Source organism: Brachycentrus maculatus, unplaced genomic scaffold, assembly GCF_059751285.1.
Source record: "Brachycentrus maculatus isolate JH-2025_06_01 unplaced genomic scaffold, ASM5975128v1 h1tg000049l, whole genome shotgun sequence".
Taxonomy (NCBI): Eukaryota; Metazoa; Arthropoda; class Insecta; order Trichoptera; family Brachycentridae; genus Brachycentrus; species Brachycentrus maculatus.
Genome location: NW_028280803.1, coordinates 1,748,994 through 1,776,042, shown reverse-complemented (window position 1 = coordinate 1,776,042; position 27,049 = coordinate 1,748,994). Strand labels below are relative to the sequence as shown.

At 32.1% G+C, this 27,049-nt stretch overlaps 1 protein-coding gene across 2 annotated transcripts in view; it reads right to left on the bottom strand.

The window, feature by feature from the left end:
- LOC148312186 (uncharacterized) overlaps positions 1-26,603 on the bottom strand; it is a 143,631-nt gene extending 117,028 nt beyond the window's left edge. For both annotated transcript variants that reach the window (XM_088277755.1, XM_088277757.1), the window contains exon 1: positions 25,968-26,603. The gene's annotated coding sequence lies outside the window, so the exon portion shown is untranslated. The remainder of the gene's footprint in view (positions 1-25,967) is intronic.
- Between the last annotated feature and the right edge of the window lie 446 nt (positions 26,604-27,049).

Here is a 27,049-nt window from a genome sequence, read left to right as displayed (position 1 = left end):
TATCACTAGCTGTGGGAACTCAAGAAATTAAAATAAATATAATATGAACTAACTAACCATCACACTGCTTTCTGCAGGGGTAGACAGATAGACAAGAATGCCACACCAATCTGTTTTTGCAAACAATATTCGCCTCTTCTACATTCACAGTTCTTTTCATACATACCCGCCATTTATTCTGACTCCCGACCTTAAAGTGTCATTATCAAGTATTTGAAATACTTTCTCGTGCCAAGTTTTCCTCAGTCCTCCTCGGCTTCGATTTCCAGCCACATTCTACGCATAAATTTGATTGACTTCACTCATTTTATTAACATTCCCAAACCATTTCAACAAACCTTTTCTAATTTTATTGATAATGCTTGTCTTAGCTTTAAATTCGTTCCTCGTATCACCATTCGGACATCTATCATACATCTTTGAATGTCACACTTGTCTGTCATGTCATAAACTCCCAGCCTCCTTCACGTCCATACATCTAGTCATGCCCTCTGGTTACGCAGACTTTGGACGCGCCCAGCTTTTGGATTCAGATTGACTTGGTCGTGTCAGATCTTTCTGTCTGCTCTCGATATGTTCTCCTTTTCACATTTGCTAAATATACTTTCATAGTAATTATCTCGTTATGCATCTTATGGTAAAATAATTATCGAAATGTAGTCATTAAAATTGTATTTTTTTAGCTTTAAAAGCCTGAAACCGGTATTCAGTGAGAAATATTGCTAAACCGGTATGGATTTTATTAAGAGTTGCAATTTCTATTAGAACCTTTGTGGATTTAATCATAAAATTACACAGCATCCGGCTTCAACCGTTTAAATTAATTAATTTTAAATGGTAATTAAATTTCGTCATGCATAAATGTCACTCGATCATTAGAAAGTTGATGTACCAAATGGTTTTAATGTATACTCGTACTTCTGAAGAATAATATATGCATAGATTTGTGGAAATGTTATAATTATTTCATTAATTGATTCGGCAGTCACTTTGTGGTAAAATCTACTACTACTACTACTACTACCATACTACTACCATCTACTACTACCATCACGCCGTTTCCCCGCAGGGGTAGGCAGATAGGATGGAACGCCACACTCTTCTGTCCTGACATACACTCCTCGCCTCCTTCACATCCATACATCTAGTCATACATGCTCTCCGATTACGCAGACTTTTGACACCGCCAGATTTTAGGTTCTGATTGATCTGATCGTGCCAAGTCTTTTTCGGTCGTCCACGTTCTGTTTTCCCTCTCACATTCGCCACATATATTTTCATAGTTATTCTCTCGCTATCCATTCGCTCCACATGTCCATACCACCGCAAAGAACTCTTCCTAATCTTTTCAATTATTCCACGTTCAGCCTTACATTCCTTTCTTATATCGTCGTAAAATCTATCCATTTTTAATTAATGTTTTACTTAGTAAATACCACTATTTCTTAAAATCAACTGTGACACGTGTTATATTTTAAGGTCTTTCTTTGAACTCTAAACAATTTAATTAAAAATATCAGCATTTTCATTTATGTGTAAAATGTGTTTTTTTAATTAATATCATGAAATTTTTTATACAATCTCATACTATTTCTGTACATTTTTTAATAATTTTAATACAATCTTATAATTTTAGTTGCGCTGAGCCTTTCCAAAAAATAAACTGAACTCTTGTGCTTGGAGATTGACTGTTGTTGTTGTTGTAGATAGTATCATGTTATACATTATTCATTTTATTTAAATATTACTGGGAAACACACATTTTTTTGCAGTGCGAGGGATTTATCTTGTTTAGTTTTGCATTGTATAGTCCACATATGTTTAAAGTGTTCGTTAAGTTTCTTTTTTAGAGTGTTTTTATCTTTTATTTTTTTAATTTACTAAGTATATGTAATTTCGTTAATACCGTTTAGTATTGGGGAATTTTAAAATAATTTTTATATCTTCGGGATATGTTTGATTCCAGTTTATATATGGAAGCATCTATGGCTTCCAAAACTAGTCGTGACAAAATATATTACATACTCAAATGACAAAAAAGGAGTTTTTAAATTTATTTTTCTTTTACATAACAAACCTCAGCAATCTAAAGAGAAAAGAAAGAGCTTTTTAAGTAAACCTGTTATTTATTTATTAATTAACATCAGAATCACTTCAACATTGTCGACACATTTTTAAATGTCAACATAAGACTTTTTAAAATAACACAGAATCCTTAATTAAATTCATTATAAAAAACGGCTTGTGTTTTTTTTCTTCTTCATCTTTTATTCATCGCTTAATAAAGCTCTGAGAGAAGTGCTAATTAGTGCTTTTAGATAAATTAAAAACAGATGTCTGCATATTCCTGTTATTCAGACCCACCTAATAAATTAAGGCGGGACAATCAATAGCCCGCAACTTAATTTTCTTTTAACACGGGTAACATTTAACGTAATTACATTTTTTGCTTGAAATACCGTTTTTGTTGTGAAAAAATAAGTTTTTGCGAACTAAGTATGTGGTTTTGAAAAAAAAGAGTTATTGAATGATAAAGAGTTTAAAAAAAATATTTGCCAATTTTTTTTATATTTTTGAAAAAAAAAATGCCAACAGCACGTGCGGCTTCTGGCGCTACTGGTTGCGTACTGACTATTCATATTTAAGAGTTCACTCTTGAGAGATGCAGACAATTACAAGGTGACCACGAGGCACAGGGGGCCTTTCACAAAAAGTAATTAAAACTAGGTTGTTTTTGATTAAGATTAAAGATTATTTTTTTATATTTAAATGAAGTAAAATGCTTGTCATTGAAGTTGTGTTTGGAAAATTAATAATATCTGCCAGATGTTAACCGTCGTCACATCTCCCCTTTTATATAAACCATAAATAAAATATATATCCTATAATTGTCACGTTTTTTCATAAGAAGGTCTTGTCAGCATCTTTGTTTGAGTTGAGTCATCTTTTCATTTAAAATTTGAGAAGTGTAGTTGTCAACATGGGTCAAAAGTGATGAGTATTACACGTGATTACTTAAACCAGCCTATGCTAAGTCATAGGGCCTTTTAATACCCATACCTCCATATCCTTCTTCATCTATGTTGAGATGTCAACATAAAATGACTCCTAAAAGGATAAAATGCCCTTAAGGTAGTATTTGACGAAAATGGCGCTGTATAAATTGTTGGGTAATATATCCAAAACTGAACATGGTTATTGGATTGAGTTCAACTTTTATTTACAAATATATGATAATATGTGACGCGTTTCCTCTTGTTAAGACATTATCAGACACTCAGTATATAATCATACATTATGTATGTATACGTAAATAAAAGGAGAACTCAATACAATAACCATGTTTAATTTTGGATACGAGTATATTACCCAACAATTCAATATTCAATTCTACCAACTGTCTGCAGTTACAATAAATGCAACTATATAAATTATCCAAAATTATTTTTTATATTATTATAATAAACCAAGATTTTTTATCTAGGATTTGAACACACTCAACATCGATTGCGGTTTAGGCATTGTTTCTTTGACAAATCAATTACGAAATTCAATACATTAATTACGTACGAGATAAATTAAATTTTGACCCAAAGAAACCTGTTATTTTCTCGTTCTGGGAGGTATATTGGCTCGACACCTCGTCAGACGAGTAATATAATATGCGGCACTCAATTAATTTTATTTCTTTATCATTTCAAAAGATATTAAAATATGTAAATTGACTTTAAATGTTTTGGCGGGCCCGAATTTATTAACATTTACCGGTTTACGACACGTTACGAGAGAACATAAATTGTCAATTAGTCGTGGGTAGATTCGGCGGCCGAATTTTTTTCTTATTCATAAGGGCTCAGGTGCTAAAAATATATCGAGGCAAAATATAAAATGTTTGTAACGTAAAAAGTATTTTGATAAAATGTTATTTTTACATAATTGGATAATGGTTTGAAAAAAAAAACAAAAAAAAGTCAAACTAAAATGCTTTCTAAAATAGGTTAAAGATCGTTATATACTCGTATTACTTATTTAATTTTTACTTGGTAAATACCACTGTTTTACAAAATGCATTGTCACACGTGTTTCGATGCATTCCGCATCAGCGGCTTCAAGGGTATAAATTAGTAATTTGTTTTTGTTAAAAACAGAAACCGCATTTAGGTGTGTGTGAAATGAAAGAGTATTATTTATTGATTTGGCGTTTAATTTGTAGAACTCCATTTTAGATTTTTTGAGTCTACTAAGTTGTATTTTATTGTTTAAAAAAAAACAGATAAAAATGAATATCGTGACAATTGTTTCCCCTAGTTATGGCATTCGTTTGAAAATGCCATGGATCTAGGAGAAACAATTGTCACAATATTAATTTTTATATGTTTTTTTTTAAATTAAATACAACTTAGTTAACTCAAAAAATCTGTGTTTGATTTAAAAATTCATACATAAAATAAAGAATTTTATGGTTAGCTTGTGGCAAAGTAATATAACATTCTCCTTATATAACTGATTTAATATGAGAATCGACATCACAACATAGATGTAGAATAGAAGAATAATTCTGGACATTTACAGGGTTTACGAGTACGACTGTCATAGCGTTGGTTAAGTGATCACATTGCACACGTGTAACATTCACCAATTCTACCCATGTGAGTTCACAATAGCCATAATGTGGATTGGGAAAAGATTTTATTATACAAAAACTTTTATTTGTATGCAAGGTACTAAAAATCACATACTCAAAATAAACATTTAATTTATCGTTCACCTATAAGTGGTATTACACATAGTGAACGATGAATGATAAGAAGAGTTGGCCCTTCATTAATGACTGTTTTTAAAATTCTAAATAATTTAAAAAATCTAGTGTATCTTACTTTAAACATTAGAGAAAAAAAAAATAATGAAAAACTTTTAACAAGGAAAAATTAAGAAAATATTTATTTATCAAATTTGCAACAACATGCAATCCTTACGAGATATTGAAATACATATGTTTTACCACTAACTTTTTGCTTTGTAATAAATTTGAAACACGATGCAGCGAAGGGATTTTTTACTTTTAACTTAATCATATGAGTATTAAGATTTTTTTAACAGTTCTTACTAAAATCATGATATTTTTTTATTGTCATTACCAATCAATTGAAACGTGTGACGATTTCTCATTAGTAAAAATACATAGTAAGATCGAGACCAGTACAAAGCAGCGTGAGAAACCATTTAGTGTAAATCCATTATAACAAACTAACTCGTTATTAACTGGGTGAGATAATTTCCAGCTCGTGTTCAGAATAGCGCACGTAGGGCCTAATACAATTAATCCCTTCTGAAAGTCCTGTAAATCATTTTAATACATGGACCAAATTAACGGTGCAAGTTGGTCCCGGAATAGACAGAACTAACGGAAAGAAAAGGCACCTAAACAAAAAAACAGCCACTACAAATATTTTACATTCTCCTTATCATTCATCGTTTACTTTGTGTAATACCACTTAAAAACATTAAGGGTTTTGGATTTACCATTTCATCATCAGGTCAAATGTAGTTTCCTATTTATATAAGTAAAAAGTATTATTATCATTATTATTCTTTGAAAGAGAGAGAGAGAAGATAAAGGAATCCACTTGGATTATTTTTAAAGCGGATGTGGAGTTAATTTTAATTTATAAATTAAACTTCAAGTTCACTTTTAATATAATAAAATATTCCAATTGTGATTCCTTTATCTTCTTTTTCCTCTCCTTTTTAAATTAAAATAATAATTTTGGTTTGATATAAATTGAGATCGTAGTTTCGCAATTTCAGTTTATAATTATTTTGAATTATTAATATTCAGTCGAAATACAATGAGTTTCAATTTAAATTTTATTTGGTTAATACCACATAAAAACCTTCACAGCTACCGGTTTCAGAATAACCATTCCCCATCAGGTCAACTATAGACTAAAATATTATAACGTTGACCTGATGACGGAACGGTCATTCCAATATCAAGTAAACGATGAATGATAAGAAAAATATTAAATTACCTTACCACAAAGTTAACAATGATTTTAATATAGAAGAAAAAAAACAAAAATTATTTATATTTTTTACGTGATACTTTTTTATAAAGACCCTTTAATTTAGAAGTTTATTACAACTAGAACTGAATATCCTCCATTTCTGTTAAATCAGTACTTTTGTATAGAACTGTTCACAAGTCGTTAAACAGGTATTTCTAGATTGTATATAATAAGGTAGATTTTATTCGCTTACGCCAGCATATTGTCCAACATAAAAGAAGTACATTTGCGCTAAGTGGTCTTGCTTTGTATGCAGTCAAGTTCATGTTGCAGTCTATTTGAAAAGCTGTTCTGTCGATTAAAATAACACATAAATTATGCTTTGTACAATTTATAATAAATAATGCACCTCTGAGTGGTCTGTCCGGTAGTTTATACCATATAAATTGATCTAACGATATAAGGAAAATGGCAAATTTCCGAGAAATATTATAATTAATTCAAAAGGCAAGATTTTAATTTAAATTTCACTTAGTTCATTAGATAATACCACTTTTCTTAAAAAAATTTGCGAAACGTGTTTCGATGTATTTCGCATCATTTTCAAATAATGTTACGGTAATACTTTTAATAATTTTGCTGGCTTTCGTGATCGTTTTGTACACTTCGTTCACTCCTTTCAACAACGTCATATATCAAAAATCGAAAATTTTCAGTTGTGCATATTTTTGGAATGCCCAGAAAATGTACTACGTCCCAGCAAAAGTGGCATATTTTTAACATAATGTTCACCCGCTACAGGACAGAAAGTGTTTTTTTTTGTATTTTGAAGAAAAGGTATTGTTTAATTATTGTTTTAAATATGCTAAATATTTTTCAAATGGAGAAAAAACATTCAGGTTTTACCTAAAAAGATCTGTTGCACAGTAAAAAGTTCAATAAGTGGCTTGATATTTATTTTTAATACATTGTATTATATTTTTAAACTTAAAATACGTTCTCCTGAAAAATCTAGTTTTTTTTATTTATGACGTTGTTGAAAGGAGTGAGCAACTTGTGTAACGTTTACCGTTCTGCCCAGTATTGAACGTGCATCATCAATTTTTGAAACTTGTATATATGCAATGCTTGTGGATTCCTTTCTCATACAAATTCTTAGTTCGTAGATTTGGAAGTATGGCCAATTGTGGCGCCATCAGTTGAGAGCATGTAATACAAGTTTTATAATACAACCAACAACAACAATACAAGTTTTTCACTTCAAATTACACGTTTTATAAACCAAATTTTAACGCCTTATTAACGAAACAAACATTCTTACTTTTTTGTAAGAATTTTTGTTCTTTTTAGAAGTTTTTGGTAAGGGAATGTAATTAACTATGAGTATTTTAATGTTCAAGGTTCAAAGTACAAGGTTCTTGTCGAAACCGGTTGGTCAAAGTGTATTATTAATAAAAAAAGTGGTTAAAACAAAGTTGTTTTATTAAATAAGATTTATAAAATGTGCCAAAAAGTATCTGCGAAAAACATTGAAGAAGTTCTTATTTTTATTTTTAAATTCAATACAACGTCCAATTTGTTTTGTAAAATGTTTAATTTAATTTTTTTATTGTTAGGGGTCGGATTTGGTCTGTAAAATATCCGATTCGAAGTGAAAAACCTGTTTAAAAATAGCATACATATATTATACATCGCTTGTATAAGATCACTTTTTGTGTTTATGAATGTAAACACGACTAGTTTCGAGAAATAAAGTGTTTTATGTTTATTTATTGATTTGGCGTTTAATTTGTAGAAGTGATTTAAAAATCTAACACAGATTTTTTGAGTCTACTAAGTTGTATTTTATTAACAAAAACACATAAAAAATTAATATTGTGACAGTTGTTTTGCCTTGTTATGGCATTTTTAAACGAATGTGAAGATCGAATGGACTAACGGTCCTTATGTAGCTATACAATTCTATGTGACAGTTTTAACATGTGCATCAATAATTTATGGGAGACAACAGTAGCTAATGGGGGATGTAGGTACGTAATTTTATGTGTTTTTGTTAATAAAGTTCAAGTTAGTAGACTCAAAAAAATCTGTGTGTGATTTAAAAATTAATACATAAATTTAATTTTTATATTTAAACCATCATTTTCGTTATATAATATTATTCCACCCACTTAATGCCAAATAATGAATAATTTAATGATAAATATTATTAATATGAGCGAGAACTCCTTACTTCCTGCTTCCATTTCAGCACTGACTGTACCCGCATACAAATATTGTCGGTAACTAATAAATGCTAACTGTAAGTGGTAGTAAGTGCACAATTGTACTCGTATAAATCCAATTCAGTCATAATGAAATATAAAGCAATTGTGATATAAAAGAGGCAAATGCAAAGAGGGCAATTTGGTCAGAGGATCGGGTTGATTGATCTCGCCTTCATACCATCTAGACATTAGCGATCGAATCAAATAACCGAATTGAATAATGACTTCTTTATAATAAGTCATTATAGTCATTTCATTCATTGATTCGGCAGTCACGTTGTGGTAAAATCTATCCATTTTTAATTAATTTTTGTGTTTGAAAATGAAGCGGAATGCATCGAAACACGTGTCACAGTAGATTTTAAGAAATAGTGGTATTTACTACGTAAAACGTTAATTAAAAATACATTTTAGCTGTATTAAGGCGGGATAATGGATAGCCCGCAACTTAATTTTCTTTATATCCTTATAACATTCCACGTAATTTGATTTTTCTTGGGCAGAATGGTAAATGTTACATACATACAACCTAAGGAGGGTGCTTAGGGCACTGAATGATATAAACGCAGAGTTAACATGATTTACACACGAAAAAAAAGGTGATGAGCCCCCCTCTTCAGGAACCAGTCCAGGGTTATATTGAATTAATATAAGAGTGAAAAATCACTTACATTTATTTGGTCTCTCCCTTAGGAATCGAACCCGGGACCTTCGGTGCGGTAGCCGAGCGTTTTCACCATTATACTATGAGAGGAGGTGAATTTTACACATGTATAAAGTTAGTTAAGTTATCACTTAAATCTGCCTATGACACGTCATAGGCCCTATAAATACCCAGATATCCATTTTTTTTCAACTACATGAGGATGTTAAAATAATCCATCTCTCAATATTTTTGTTGGATGATAAAAAGTCCAGAAAATGGTTTGGGTCGATCGCAAATTGAAGTTACGTGGATAGTTGACACTATAAAGATATCAAAAGGCCATTTGGACCATAAAAAGCTTCGTTTGAAGTGGGTAGATTTTGCTCACAGTCGACATAAAAAACAATAAAACATCGACGTTTAAAAACGCCATCAAGAAGATTTTTTAAACAAAAATTGCGCACAGTATATGGTCTTTTTTCTTTCTTTCCATATTCCCTTGCTTACAGCATCCTTAGTTTTAAAAAAATTGGATCAGCGATGTACTTTTTATACATTATTATGCTTAGCTCAGCTAAATCATAGTTTGGCAACCCGTCCGATAAGAAGCGTTACTTAATGTATCTCCAGTACGGCTGTCCAAACTCGAAACACAGTAAGGGACATCTTTTTGTAGTACGTTTTTTTTTGCATTTTTGGACTAGGTAGATTCTACTTAGTCCAAAAATGCAAAAAAAACTACTTCAAAAAAATGTCCCTTACTGTGTTTTAAGTTTGGACAGCCGAGTAGCCCATGATGTGTGTTCGTTGAACACGGACTGTGGCGCGAACTAGGCACATAGCTCAGGTGCTGACAATTACTGGGACCATTACGCTAACAAGCGAAGGCGCAGGTGGAGCCGGTGGTAATTGACAAGGATAACTTCAGAGTTTGAGGGCCACTGGAAAACGTCCTACTCTGCCGATAAATTGACTATTTTGAGTGTGTACCCTTTTATGATTGAGAGTTTCTTATACGAATGGCGTTTTATACAGTGATGCTTCGCATAAGGTATTTAATTCGTTCCAGGAGCAAGTTCGCTGTGTGAAACGCGTTTTTCCATTACTAGAGCACTTAGGATTACATTAAATATTTCTTTTAAATATGATTCTTGTGCCTATTTATTATACCTGTTTATTGTTTTTATATTTTGCCATGTATTAGTATTAGTTTTGGTTATTTAAAAAAAAAAAATTTTTTACTTTATTATTTGTGTTTCAGTCTTGTTAACCCTAATCCCATGTCCCAAAATGAGAAAAAGAAATCACTCATGGGAAATATTATATGTAAATATGACTTATGTATGTAATATGTTTTGAAATAAATAAATAAATAAATTACTGTATTCGCAAAAGCTTGTTATTTGGACAAGATAAATGTAAACAAACTATTATTCAAAATTCTTATTTTCACCCTTGTCTGCACCCAATGGTGTATAGAGCACTAGATTGTATATGAGCACTGTATCTTGATCTTTTAATAACATGCATGAATGAAAGGTGATCAACCCTGCGATTTATTATATATTTAATAAATATCAGTGTGAAAAATTATTTTTTTGGAAACTTAACCCGGGATCTCTAGTTGATAGCTAAATTTGGTGACCACTTAACTACTAATTAAGTGATTATTGAAATATAAACTTTATCAAGTATCTGTGAAAATATTCCAGAAGATATCAATATGTATGTAGTTTAAAAAATGGTTCATACTCTTTATTATATGTTATTTATTATATTTATTTCATGAATTGTTTAAAACAAAATGGTAAAAATACAGTATAATTACAATAAATTGATCAAATTCGTTATTTATTCAATTTAATCTTTTTTGCCATTTTTTGGTGTTGCATTTTTTGTGATCATTGTTTGTATTCCAATTTATTTGCAATCTCCTGGAAATCGCGAATCGAATTGAATAAAAAGCGTTACATCGAAATCATGACCGATTTCACCACTTCACCGTTAGAACTCAATTCTTTAAAATGAAACCCGCGTCAATTAATACCAATTGTTTTTCGATTAGATCAATTGTTTTACGCTTCATCAAAAGCGGTAAAAAGTCAATTCACGTGGAGATTTGCAAAGAACGGGAGACAAGCAAATGACTCGGTGTTAAATGTGACATCATTACGGTAACGGTTGAAGAAATGTATCCAATTGGTCTTGGGGACATATTTCCATAATCATTTGTCTAAAGGACACTTGAGTCAAGCGATTACACTTCTTCAATAGACCTGTGCGACGACAATAATTTTTTTTTTTAAATTTTAACATTAAAACATATTTTTCCGTACATTCAGTTTTACCAGTGTATGGGTCTTTGGGGATCGAAGATTTACATTAAAATTATTATAGCCATGAATAAAAAATGATAATATCGCATAAATAAAATAATATTACAAATAATTTCACAGTTATATCTCGCTTAATGCCACCCCTATTTGCGCTGTTTGCTATAACGCTGTTTTTAAAGCGGCTCACTGACTCACGGAGGAACCGAAAAATGCAACCTTTTACTCAAGGATGTCCTAATATTTAACAACTTTTAGTTTCGTGCCGAAGACACATTTTACAATATATTTTCATAAAATTGAATGAACGAAAATTGGTTATGCAGTAGAGGTGGTAGCAGTCCAGGTTGATATTACATAAATATTCAAGTGTTATACATAAATATTCAAAAATCGTTACTATTTATTATTAAAAGCGTGATGAATCTAAAAAATTGAAGAAAAATAAAACTGATTTCAAAAATTATAGTTAAACATTTATGCATATACTTTTATTTTTATAATATTCCTATTTATGTTTTGACGATTATTTATTGTTACTTATTTTACGTCTTTATTATTGATTTTTTTCTGTTTTGTGTTGTGGTTGTTTAATTACATAATAATACAGTAAAAAAGAAAACAAAAATATATATTAATGACGTATATATAATTTATTAATGCATCGGCGCAGATTCCTTAGAAGGCTGAAGTGAATAGGCTGTAACGAGCCCACTGCTCTCACATGTGATGCGGGCTCTGGCTACGGAGGCTTTTGCAGCTCCAGCAGCGTATTACCGCATTCGTGTTTAGTACGAGGCAGTGATGTCTCAAAACCAGCTTTATATCGTAAGTTATATCAACTTACAAACCCGTATTTTTGGGATATTAGATTTTGCCAAAACTTTCAAAAAAAGATATTGGAGCAAACAGAGAGAACCAAATCTCTTCTTTGAACTGCAAAAATGAGGACATTCAGGTGCGTAACCGGAAACATTTTAAGAGACCGGATAAAGAACTCGGAAATTTGGAAAATGTGTAGCACAGAGGATATAGTCAGATGGGGAAGAGAGCGGAGACGATTCTGGAAGCCCATGTAAATAGAATGAAAGATAATAGACTGGCTGGAAATGCTCTTCAAGAAAACCCTGATGGAAGAAGACCACCTGGAAGACCTCAAAAGTGAAGGAGTGACAGCTGGCAGGCCACATCACAAGAGACGGAAAACGGAACAGACAGATCCTCGGATCTATGAGAAGGAAGAAGAAGAAGATGATGATGATGACTTAAAAAGAGTGCCCTTAAACAATCAGTACTATGGTTTTTATCAACACGCATATCGCTCACTCCTTTCAACAACGTCATAAATAAAAAAAACTAGATTTTTCAGGAGAACGTTTTTAATGTTTAAAAATTTAACACAATGTATTTATAATAAATATAGAGCCACTTATATTGAACTTTTAAGTGCAACAGATCTTTTGAGGTAAAAACTTGTTTTTTCTCCATTTGAAAAATATTTAATATGTTTTAAAAATTATTAAACAATACCTTTTCTTCAAAATGTAAAAATAACGCTTTCTGCCCTGTAGCAGGTAAATATTAAAAATATTATATTTAAAAAAAATGTATGCCGCTTTTGCTGGTATATAGTACATATAGTACCTACGTATGGGCATTCCGAAAACATGCACAACTGAAAATTGTCGATTTTTGACATATGACGTTGTTGTAAGGAGTGACTGATATGTCATCAAAATAGAGCCGTTCTAAGTTCTGTGAATTCGAAACGGTTTTTAAGATAATATTGGAAGCGAATTAAAAATGTTTTTTAAGATAATATTAAAAGTGAGTTTCAAACAATTTTTAACACGGAAACGGTAATACGGCCCCCGGCAAGCCAAAAACCTCGCTACCCCCTACTTTGACAAATCAGTTGATATTCCCAGTTCCCAAGACCTATGGGCTCGTTAGTTCGGATCATTATTGACGACTGCCGACTGCCGCTGCCGACTGCCGACGCAGGGGCGCAGATGAGCATCGTTAGTGGAACGCTAAAGACATCATTAATGACACGAACAACATTTTTGACGGTTTTAAGGATTCCTTATGTCGTAAGCACCTACTCACCTCGATCATTGTGCCGCGGAAACTGCCTATACCATTATCGATAGTAAAATTACTATTTTTTTCAAAACACGTTATTAATATATTTTTTATGATTACATAATATCCCAGTGACTCATATAATTCTAGGTCGGGTGTATATATATATATATATATATATATATATATATATATATATATATATATATATATATATATATATATATATATATATATTTTTTTTTTTTTTTTTTTTTCTATTAACAATAATTAACAATATTGTACTAGGAGCAGACTATTTATTATATGAGAAGATTGCATTGACTGTTCTAAAAAAAAAAATATATTGTGTTGTATATTAATCTTGTAACTTCGCTTTTCATTTTTACACCTTATTTCTTTTTATTTCATTACTTTTTACTGTCATAATTTTTTACGACCACATTCCCATGTTTATTTTTTTAGTTAACCTATGCTTTTATTTGTTTCTGTAAGTTTGTTGTGTTCTCATCGAAATTATGAAAAAAAATTAAACGTATTATATTGGACTCATATAATTCATTAATGATATTTTTTCATTGTTTGCGAACCATAAATAAAATAAAAATGTTCATCGTTCACTTTGTGTAATACCACTTTAATGAATGAATGATAAGGAGAGTGTTATATTACCATACCTCAAAGTTTTAAATGCTCTTAATAAACAAAATATATTGTTTATCAGCCATGTATCGTACGTACGTAAAAATTTGTAATACAATTCAAGTAATAATAACATTTTTTTTCAAATAACTTAAACTTCAAGTGACTCTAAAATCAGACTACGGGTTTTACAACACCGCTTATTATATTCCTGCCGAGTCTCCATTTTTACAAGTTTTAAAGCCTGTTCTTATTTGTATGTGAGTTTACTCTTTATTATTAACTTAACAAAAAAAATTGTTCTTGAGTGAAAAATTCCAGGCAAAAATACTCGTTTATATTATTTATGAGTGGATGTTCTTCTTCTTCTCCTTCATCTTGTTGTAGGCCTTATGGCCTGTTTTTAAGAGGGATTAGCCTCCTGCGATGTCGATTCCCAGCTATCGATCCATCTCTTTGGTGGTCTGCCCGGGAGTCGTCTACCATGGGATGTTATAAAATTTAATATACATATACAGCACGGATGACCTCGTTTAAATATTTATTTTTAAAATAAAGAAGCTGTGGGTATATTACCAGGCAAAGCTGTTTCTTCTATCAACTATTGAGCTGCAGTGTTATTTATCTTGTTTGTGTGTGTGTGTGTATATGTGTGTGTTTTAAAGTCAATATTTTCTACGTAGTACGGCGGAATGTCGCGTGAAAATTTCCTCTTGTGATCGTTTCTGATCCGAGCGAGTTTATGAATGGACCAAATGAGACGCAGAGTCTGGGAGCGCGGGGCAGGGCGGGAGGCTTCCCGCGAGGGTGGCTGCAAATTGTAGGCTGCGGGGTAGCCTCGTTAGACGTCCCCCTACCCTTAATGACCGCCATCTATCGCCTCGTTACCGAACTACACTAACGACACACAGCGGATGGAACGGGGATTCGTTAAATAACAAGACATTCCTTTTATTTCAGAATTTGGAACAGGATTATTTTCTAGGGGAAGAAAAACGGGTTGTGGACGGAAATTGTGGCTCAAAAATGAGGCGGGATTTTTTTATCTGCTATTCTACAATCTGCATACAATCTTTACATTATTACACCTTGCAATACACGTGTTATTTATTGTCACGAAAAATTTCAAAGAATTTAAGTAAGATTTTTTATATCTCCACTTCTACACACCTGTTTCGACACATTCAGCATCATTATTAAACATGATATTTTATGGGTAAATCAATTTAACCAATCGCCCGCTCCTTTCAACAACGTCATGTAACAAAACACTTGATTTTTCAGGAGATCGTTTTTAAAGTTTAAAAATATAATGAAATGTATTAAAAATAAATATGAAGCCACTTATTGAAATTTTTACTGTGCAACAGATCTTTTTAGGTAAAACCTGAATGTTTTTTCTCCATTTAATTAAAAATACTTGAAGAATACATTTTCTTCAAAATGCAAAAACAACACTTTCTGCCCTGTAGCGGGTAAATATTTAGTTAAATATATGCCGCTTTTGCTGGGATATGGTACATTTTTTGGGAATTCCGATAACATGCTCAAGTAAAAATTGACGATTTTTGGTATATGACGTTGTTGAAAGGAGTGAGCGATATGTCAACTGTCAAACTGACGTATCTTTAACGAACCAACCCATGGAAAAAGCATTGGAGTTTTAGTAATATTTAATACAAAATTATATTATTTATTTACATTTTATTTATATTATGGTCTGTTATATATATATATATATATATATATATATATATATATATATATATATATATATATATATATATATATATATATATATATATATATATATATATATATATATATATATATATATATATATATATATATATATTTATATGTATATATATATATATATATATATATATATATATATATATATATATATATATATATATATATATATTAATTGTTATGCCACGGAATACTTGGCATGATCAAGTATTTTAAATACTTAAAAGTGGTCGGGTCAGAAGTCACAATAATAGACGGGTATATTTGAGGAGCTGCGTGAATGTGTAACAGGTGAAGACTGTTTGCAAAGACAGATTGATGTGGCGTTCTTTTCTCTCTGCCTACCCCTGCGGAGAAGCGACAGTGGTGAGTGGTTGCCGCGAGTATTGATACATATTTGTTCCCGTTTTATCAATATGGCTGTATGCTGAAGCTGCCTAGTTTACTAATGTCAAATATGATACGAACGATGCCATTTGCAAAAATTATAACATCTTCCGATTGGGTGATTAATTTTGTGCCACCCTATACATTACAATAGGTTGCTTTGTTCAAAAAATTATTTTTTAAATATGTTTTATAATTGTCCTTTTAAATAAATGTATACAATTTATGTAAATAAATAAAAATAAAAATAAAAAATAAAAAAAGTAGGTAATATATTAGTTAGTTTTTTGAAAAAAAAAATAACGTTTAAATTTCGTTCATTCGAACCCTTATCCGCACCCCAATGGTGCATAATAGGGCACTGCATCATATAAAGCAGTGTTATCTTGATCGTTAACACACAAAGGAAAGGTGATCAGCCTTTCGTTTCTGGTACCAGTCCAGGGTAATATTGAATAAATATTAGAGTGAAAAAAACACTTATATTAGTTAGACCCCCTTCTGGAAATCGAACCTCCAGAATGGTAGCCGAGCATGCTGACCATTACACTACGAAGGCGGAGGCTACGTTTTAAAAATAACGTGTTAATAATAACATAATAATAATAACGCGTTACGGGAGTCCATTAATTAAGCAAACGCGTATTATTCCATTCTGTGGAAGTACGTCGCAGTAATCATTAAATGTGAAGAATTTAGACTCGTCTAATTGATCTGTTTTCGTCAAACCAGAAAGGGAACAATTATAGTACCGATAATTGGACAAGCAGTCTACTTTGGGAAACAGCTACAATTGCAAGACAAGTCTTTCGTCCCCGTTCTGCACTTTTATCAATTAAAAAACATAATTCAAGAAAAATTTTCATTTGTCCCAATTTTTTTCACGTCTTCTTGATTTTGCTCTGCTTACTAGCTATTTATATTAATATATTTTTTTAAATGATTGAAAACACACTACTAAAATTTTTGGAACTCCTACATGTATAATCAATCTTATGACAAAGTACATATGAGTTCACAACAGTCTTCTATGTTGGATTCAGAAAGCTTTTATTAAGCAGAGGCCCTTTTATTTGGATGTATGCAAGATCTGAACCCCGGATTATTTTTTCACACTGGGAAACGCCTTGAATGATTTTCAATTTGATGTAACTCATAATTTAACCAGTTATTTTTAGTCACAACATTTTGAGTGTATATACATGCAAGTTGGAGAAGTGATCATCCTGACGAAGAGACGAATACGTTTCGAAACCAGTAGGCAAAATCTCGTTTACTGGTTATATAATATACAATAGTAACATTACATACATTTTGGTAAAAAAAATATAAAAAGTAACAATGACTACCTACAAAATAAATATACGATGTTTGAAAATGATGGGAAATGCACCAAACACGTGTCACAATAGATTTAAAGAAATAGTAGAAAGAATTAATATTTATTCCACAAAGTGAATAATTTATTAAAATTGAAAATATTTACAAAAGTATATTTATTCTTTTTTAGAATTTCTTTAGTAAGTTTTTATTACATCTAAACAAAATATTTTTTATACTTAATTTACATAATATTTATGTACATTTTCTTAAAGTAAAGAAAACATTTATCTTAAACTTCTTTCCGACGCTATTCATTCTTCAAACTTTCAGGCATCTCATCGTACATTTTCTTTTTAAGTTTTCTAAAATCTTTTTTTTTAATGACAGTCTTATTTCATCCTTATTTTTAGCTACCTTATCCTTAAAATATTTAGGTTCATGATATTTCTGTAAATTCGGTTCTTGAGACTAGATTCCTTAGGACGAGGTTAGGCACCTCGTCGGGTAGGTACCTAGCCGAGTACGCGTGCCTTAATGAGGCCATTTCAAACAAACAAATTGAACGAATTGTCGCCGAGCCAAAGGCGGGGGTTGGCGCGAATCTCCCGAACCTTTTGACGCGCCGCCTCTAATTGGCGATAGGGGAAGGATCATTAAATCTCGCAAGAAAAAATAATAATAGCCCGCGGCCATTATTCAAATAGCGCAGTAATGTAGACCTTTCACGGCGCGACTTCCGTGCGGAAGGAGCACTCGTGTTTGCAGCTACCACCGCCCGCGAACGGTCCCATGCGACAAAAAAATCGCAACGTGTCGCGATGAGGATGGGTACCTAAAATTTAGAATACCACTTAGATACAAAAAAATAATAAGAAAATATTTTATTTTTTTCCACACATACTTATATACAGGAGAAAGTGACCAAGTGAATTGTTTTACAAAAACGTGATCATTGACTGTTTGATATCTTACTAGCTTAATATTGCCACGTTCTTGAAAGGAGTGAGAGATATATGTAAATAAAAGTAGAATTCAATTCAATAACCGTGTTTATTTTAAATATATTACCCAGCAATAATTTTTTTAATTGGACAATTTTACAAAACTGAGCATCCAGCCTTGTGAATACAGCGTCAATTAAGGTTAGTCCCTTTCACATTTCGACTTAGAGCATACCTTAGATTTAACTCTCTTTTCACAGTGGAGACTTCTCTTTTTTAGTAGAGTTGAAGGGGTTAATTTAACCCTTCGTGTGCCGCTGGCAGCGCACAATGATAGCGCAACTGTGTGCTAATTGGCAAGTTTTGAAGACACGTGAATCTTCACTAATTGGTCGGCTTCCGAGACATGCGAATATGCTCTAATTGGGTGTTCTCAAGCCAGCGTTTTTCTTCTTTCCTCTACGTGTTTCGCTTCTAATTGGCTTATATTCGAATCCGTTCTGGAAAGAATTCAAACTATTCATTATTATTGGCTAAATGAGCCATTTAAATTCAAAGCGAGCACACATGAAACTGGCAACAATAATGGTGGACGACTCTAATCGTTTGCCGTAAAATAATCAAACCATTCACTTGCTCTTTGAATGCCTAATTACGATGAAATCAACAATTTCTTCTTCTCCTTCTTTTTATTTATTTATTTTAACATATTACATACTTAAGTCACATAAATAATATTGCTGATGAGTAATTTCCATTACTCATTTTGGGAAATGGGATCAAGTCCTTATGTTTTTTGTTATTGATTATTATTATTTTCCTCCTTTTTTTCTTTTATTTTTTCCTCTTCCAGGCGACATCGATTGTTACGATTTTTTATGATATCTCAACATAGACAATGTAGAATATTTAAGTCGGTGCGTTACCTGTCATGAGTTGGTTTAAGTGATTAATTTACTCAAGTGTAACATTCACCATTCTACCCATTTTTTTTAATAATTATTTTTTTATTTACATAAATTGTATACATTTATTTAAAGGAACAATTATAAACATACTATTGTAGTTTTTATAATATTTTTTTGCAGAGACCTACCAAGCCATCTTGTGTGTTTGGTCGGTGGAATTTGTTTGAATCATAAACATAATAGAGATATTTATTGATTTGGCGTTTAATTTGTTGAACTCCATTTTAATTTATGTATTAATTTTAAATCAAACACAGATTTTTTGAGTCTACTAAATTGTATTTTATTAACAAAAACACAAAAAATTATATTGTGAAAAATTAATTCGTAAATAATAGAGATAATTCGGTATTTAATAAAAACATATTAATAACGACTTGTTTAATATAAACACCTGAGAATACAGTATTCCTTAATGACATTTTGATGATCATGTCATATTTGGGACCTCGTTAATACTTACAATACGCTATGGAAACATTAGGCACTAAAAATTATATAAAGATGGTGGTCAGATCATAAGTCAGATTAATAGGCAGGTATGTATGAGGAGTTGCATGAATGTGGAAGAAGCGAAGATTGTTTGCAAAGACAGAGTGGTGTGGCGTTCTATTCCGTGACGTGATGCGTTGTGAGTTAGTTAGATTTTTTATGTTTTAATTTATCATAATATAATCTCATGATATATTTACGAAAATTTTATAATATTGACTAGGCTAAAAATACTTGAAAATATATAGATACTTTGATTCGTAATAATGCCGTACGTGTAAACACGCAAATTAGTAAGTAGGTCGTGAGACGTGTTAACACGACTGTGTCAAATTAAGGGTTAACGAACAATCAAAGTAAGAGGTGCATTGGAATTTTAAAACATCAGATTTGTAAAATATCAAGAAAGACGTTTTTCGCCTCTGTCACAGATGTGTACTGGGTTCGCGACAAAAGGGCACTTGGCAGTTCGTGTTGACAGGTGGCGCGGCGCAAACCACGTGGTCCACCACCCCTCCCCCACCCTCCCCCTCGCCCGCTAATAATTCGTAAGGGTGGCGCACCTTCCCCTCTCGGCTGCGAGTTGATGTTAGGGAGGAAAAGTAAATTGCTTCATAAAATTGAGATGGTAAACATTGTATGAGAATGAGTAAGTCGGCCGAATCGGTGTTCCGATACGAGTTCGATTCGGTAATGGAAAAATAAAAACATATTGTAAACGTTATTAATACTACGTTTCTGCAACCCCTATTCGTTTATTACGACCTCCATAGCGTAGTGGTTAAAGTTTTAGGCTACCGTGATGGAAGATCCGGGTTCGATTCCCAAGAAGGTAAACATACCATAAATATGAATGATTAAAAACGTGAAATTGCGTTAAAAACGCATGTGATTAAAATTTTGTGTAGTTGTAAGTGTGTATGTAGTGCTATGGTAGTGACGTGTAATATTGTTCGCATGCTGGTATAGTAATTGTCCTGACGAAGAGACTAAACTCTACTAAACTCTTGGTTAGTGGTAACCAAATATTCCACCACCAAGTTTCTAGAAGTGTTCCAATGTAGGCAGTAAAAAGGATAAGTAGTTGGTTCGTTCAGTTAGTCAGCTAGATCAGATTCCAAGCCGTCGTTAACCGGTACACAGACGCCTCCACATCCCCGACCAGCACAACAGACAGACACACAAGGCCCACTTTATAATAAAATACAACTTGATTTTCCTTCATCCCAGGTAACATTAAACTTGATTAATTTTTTTGTTGCTTAAAAAACTCTTTTTGTTTCGAAAAAATATGTGTTTATTCGAAATAAATATATGGTTTTAGAAAATATTAGAGTTATTAAAATATTTTTTTAATATATAAAATATGTAAAAAGAACTTCACCGACAAGACACACAAGGTGGTCTGGCGGGTTCTGCAATTTTTAAAAAAAAATATGTTTATTATTTTTCTTTTAAATGAATGTATACAATTTATGTAAAATTAAATAAAAAGTATATGTTCACAAAAAAATCTAAACCAAAATATATACTTTTAAAAAAATGTGCGTTGAGACGTGTTTGTCCCCTCGCGTTGCCGATCGCTTAGTGGAGTAAATGTTTGCGAGTTCCCCTTTAAGTGCGTATTTAAGACTAATATTTTTTTCTATTCGGTATTTGAAACCGGTGGTCCTAATTTGGAAAGCGCTTTAAAGAAATAATTGCTGTAATGTTGTCACAAATTAATTAAACGAATAAATTCCATTAGGTCCAATATTAAACATGATATTAATTATGCGAACAATCTAGAAAGCTTGTCAAGCTATGAAAAGGGAGCCTTGTGTATAGTGAACTAACTCAAATATACGTAATTATTATATGCATATGTCTACGTGTGTAATTTTAATTAAGTCTAGAACGCCTTCACTTGAGAACTTGTCTTAATTAGTGTATATAAATAGTTTATTATGTCGGAAAGGGGGTGAGGATACTCGATTTACGTACGGACGATGTGTGTGAGTGTATTTATGTCTACAACTTTGCATCATGCATGGTATAAATGTGTAATTAATGCAATCATTATCGGTACAGTAAAAGGTTACTATTTTTGGAAAATACGAATGGTTTAATGACCGTACGAACGTAGATTTTCACGATCAAAAATGGACTAGAAAATATCTATTATTATAGCATTTCTAGTGTTACGCAGCTTAAAATAACTATCGCACCAACTCCCACCCTTTTATTTACATATTCATTATTTTTATTTATTTAGTAAGCCTCCACTCGTTTAGCAGTTATTTTATCTCTAACAAACAAAAAACAAAAGTAATAATGACATTAAGGGAAATGTAAAATAAACTACAATAATTAAATCATATTAAAATGTGGACAGTAAAAATTATTGTTACCTTACTATTTAAAAATCCAACTTTTGCAATACTATTTGCACTTTGAACAAACAAAATTCAATGGTATCCGAAACGTTGAAAGGAAAATACAATAAGTATTTTTTACAAGGTTTATGCCTAAAAATGTCTAATTGTCTAATTTAAAATTTTGAAAATAACTGCGTTTTCACGCAATCTTTAAACCTATATTTTTATGCTTAAGTTGTTTAAAATAAATTAGGACATTGCGTACAAAAAAAGAGTGTGCTATGACATAGTATTAATTAACCATTTATTTAACCATTTTAATATAATTTCAATATCATTTTCTTATTGGACTATGTATAACACCTAAAAATACATTCAACATAACGGATTTTTAGTTTTACTATTTTATTGTTAGCATGTTATATTGCTTAGATGGTCAGTTGGAGTGTCCCGTAGAGATAAAATAAAGAGTTCACGCATTCGTGGAAGCTTGGCTGTAATAAGTATCAATATTAGGCACATAGGACGCAGAGAACCTGAACATATTGTAAACCAGGCGATCGCCATGGATCTCCTTCGAAAGACATCTAGAGGAAGACAAAAAAATCATGTATGCTACAGAAATATAACATGATAACATGGTTCGATGGCATGACCTGGGTGACATTGTATATGACACATGAGCTTAGTCTCTTTATTGGAAAGAACGACGTTATCAATTTTAATATTATAAAAGTAGAAATGTCTAGAAAATGAATTGAAATATATATTTTTTAACTTTTGTAACCATATGAAATAAAAATAATATTGAATAAAAACATGATAGAAGGGCATACAACTTGAGGACGAAGAGAGCTGACTCTAAGGGTGAAGACTGACCGGAGCATTTGGTCGTAACGTAACGTCGTAACATCGCTCGCGGCGAGCATCCGAAACTATGGATGGAGCGCTCGGCTCGCTGTACTGACTATACGAATGCTCGCATCATAACGTGTTACGTTACGAAGAAATGGCTCCGGTCAGTGTTCACCCTAACAGTCTGCAAAGACTGTTAGAGTCAGCTCTAGTCAAATAAGTTGGAATAGAGCAAGAAAGAAGAAGAATAATAATAAAGTAAAAAGCTTCAGCTTTATATTCGCCTACTTGCAATATTTAATGCAATTCCATCCGAATAGTGAGAAACGTCTTTCTTCCTATTATTTCTCATTCCCAACATTCTAGTTTATGATCTAGTATTGACAGATCCATTATCTCGCAGATAATTAAGGCCACAACTCAATATAATTTAGTGTCGGCTTCTGACCATAATGTTTACGGGTTTTTTCGATGTCTCCCTATCTATATATGGGATATGGGATATGGGACATAACTGTCGGGAAAAGCGAGATAGTTGGGCGAGTTTATTTATCTGCGAAATTGGCTTTTTTATGAAATATGTATTTTATTAGTTTTATTATTATTAGTTTTTTCCTGGAGGTCCCGGGTTCGATCGCCAGAGGGGGGTCTAATAAATATAAGTGATTTTTTCACTCTAATATTGATTCAATATTACCCTGCACTGGTACCTGAAGCGGAGGGCTGATCACCTTTCCTTCGTGTGTTAACGATCAAGATAACACTGAGTTTATATGACGCAGTGCTCTATGCACCATTGGGGTGCGGATAAGGGTTAGAATGAATATTACGATGAAGATATTTAAGTAGTTTTTTTAATAAGAAGTAAACAGCTTATTGTTTGTCAGTACCGGGACTCCGTTTTGTACTGTCAGTTTAGCTGTCAATAATAGATTTTTATTTTTATATTTTGTCTTTCTCTGAATGCAGTCGAGATGTGATCCCTCAGACGAATGTGTGGCAAAACGATGTATAATAGATGGTCGAATGGTAATATATTAGGAATGAATTCAATTCTGAGATAAGCATTATCGATAAATTAAAGAAAGGCGTGTTGAGATGGTTTGGCTTTGCGAATCGAATAACCGATGAAAGAAAAGTAAAACAAATTTATGAGGCGTATGTAAATAGTTGGTAGATTTCAAACATTGATAAGGATTATTCACGTTATTTTATTTTTTATTTTTTAGTTACCAATACCAAATATGCTTTTCTGCTGATTTTTCATATCAATCATAATATATTTATGGAATTGAAATGAAATCATAGCTCCCATTAGTTTAATTGTTTGAGGCCTTGACACAAAACGCTAATTAATTTCTAGCCATATTATGCTATACGGCGATTAAAAATGGTGTAATTATTATCTTTAGAAACTGCATGTATATCGCTTTATTAACACCAATTCAATCGCTAACACAATACATTCGTTTTTAATCAGCTATGGCATATTAAGAGCATTCGCAAGAATATGCCAGTTGATGCTGTCCGTCATTTGATAAATCGCTCACTCCTTTCAAGAACGTCATAAATCAAAAAACTTGATTTTTCAGGAGAACGTTTTTAAAGTTTAAAAATATAACACAATGTATTAAAAATAGATATCAAGACACTTATTGAATTTTTTGCTGTGCAACTGATCTTTTTAGGTAAAACCTGAAGGTTTTTTCTCCATTTGAAAAATATTTAGTATATATGAAAAAAATAATTAAACAATACCTTTTCTTCAAAATGCAAAAACAGCACTTTCTGCTCTGTAGCGGGTAAATATTAAGTTAAAATATGCCACTTTTGCTGGGATATAGCACATTTTCTGGGCATTCCGAAAACCAGCACAACTGAAAATTGTCGATTCTTTATTTAAGACGTTCTTGAAAGGAGTGAGCGAAATGATTGTAGTATCTAGAGTCGATTATTTTAATAGTATATACACAGGTTTACCAAACAATACAATGACTCGACAGCAATCAGTGTTAAACGCAGCAGCAAGACTAATTTTTGGAATTTCTTAATTCAATCACGTCATCCCACTATTTCACCAATTGCACTAGTAAGGCTTTCCCGAAAAAGCTATGTTTAAACTATGTCTACTCTTTATAAATATAAAGGTAAATACATTTTTTTCACATCTCAACATAGATGAAGAAGAATATGGAAGTCTGGGCATTTACAGTGCTTACGACCTGTCATAGATTGGTAGATAATTCTTTAGCCGAGATTAGTTGAGATTTAAAAAAAATGTCTTTAAAACTCCTAAGCGGAGAATCCAAGATTTCTGTATTGGAAACACTCAAAATGTTATTAATAAAAATAACTCATAAAATTTTAAGCTGCGTAAAAAAAATATTTTTCCGGCGTCTCCCAGTATGTAAAATAATATGGTAAGGACCTTGCATACCTACGTATATATAAAAGGATCATATGTCATTGTTCAAAATCCTTAATCTTCTGAAGTTATTCACCGATTGCTTTGTAATTTTATCACAAGGTGGTAATCGAATACGCGCGTATTTTTCTGCCTATTTTGTGCATTCACAGAAATATTGAAGCTATTGTCTTTCTTTTCCGATTAAACACACTGGGCCACAGCAACGCGGGGCCGGATGTATATAGTAGTAAATAAATACATTTTCAAATAAAGTATTTAGTTTTTAAATAATTAAAACGTGTGGGGTTGTGGTCCCGTGGTTAGTGTCGCGGAAGTCAGAGTTTCTGGGTTCGAATACACTCTACCACAAATTGATATCTATTTTCGATAATGAGGCATTTGGGCTTACAAGAATAGTATGAAATTGAAATATTTGTAGAATAATAAAAACAGTCATATTTATTTTTACTTAAAAAAGCAACAAAAAACCAAATTGCTTACCAATTAGTGCGTCCAATTAGGTTGTAAACAATTCAGTTATCACTGGTAACACTTCACGATTAAAAATGTTTACATTCAATGCAGTTGATAATGTAAACAATTCACTGTTTTGTCCGCCCACTAAGTTTAAAACGTCTTGTCAATGTATAATATAATCAAACCAATTGATCCCTCGACTCACTGCGTACACAGCTTAACTATTGGCATACAAATGTTAGGAACTTTGTCACAGTAATAAATTTAACTCCTTCGAATACAATTTCAACTTAATTAAAATTTAACAACTGTGACACTTCACTGTTTTCAATTTAAATCACCCTCGCATATGAGATTGATAGCGAAACAAATTAAATTCTAACAACGAATTTAATCCCGAGTTAAGTTATCTAGATGGCGATGGTTTATTTAATTCAAGAAGCTAATACAAGTGTCCATAAAATATAATTGCAAAAACAGAATTAATTGGATAATAAAATCACCGCTTGTCAATTTGCGTCGGCTTCGTTAAAAACGCGACAACTTTGTTTATATTCGTCTTGAATCTTGTACGAGAATATCACTATCAGACGTAAACTTGCGCAGAGCTTTCCTCTAACTCTCGACACGACTGCTTTGCGCGGCAATCGTCCCGCAACTGAATGCAAAAGCTCCGCGATGGCTTTCCCATGCGAAGGCTTCTCTGTCGCTCTCGCGGGACGAGGGTATATGCCCTCTCGCTCCGGCGGTCCCGCCAGAACAGAAGCCGCTTGTCGAGCAATAATTACACTTTTCCCGCCACTCGGATTTTTAATTACGTCCCAACAAACAGTAATTAGGCGATCGATGGAAATTAATGAGATGAACTGCGGCGGCCGCTTTCGACCCGTTCCGTTCATAGATTAAATCATTAAAAATATTTATAACATACATATTTTGCTATGTATTATTCATAATGCCACACAGACGGGCTTTTTGGTAATATATCGCTCACTCCTTTCAAGAACGTCATAAGTCAAAATTCATCAATTTTCAGTTTTCGGAATGCCCAGAAAATTCGCTATATCCCAGCAGAAGCGGCATATTTTCAACTTAATATTTACCCG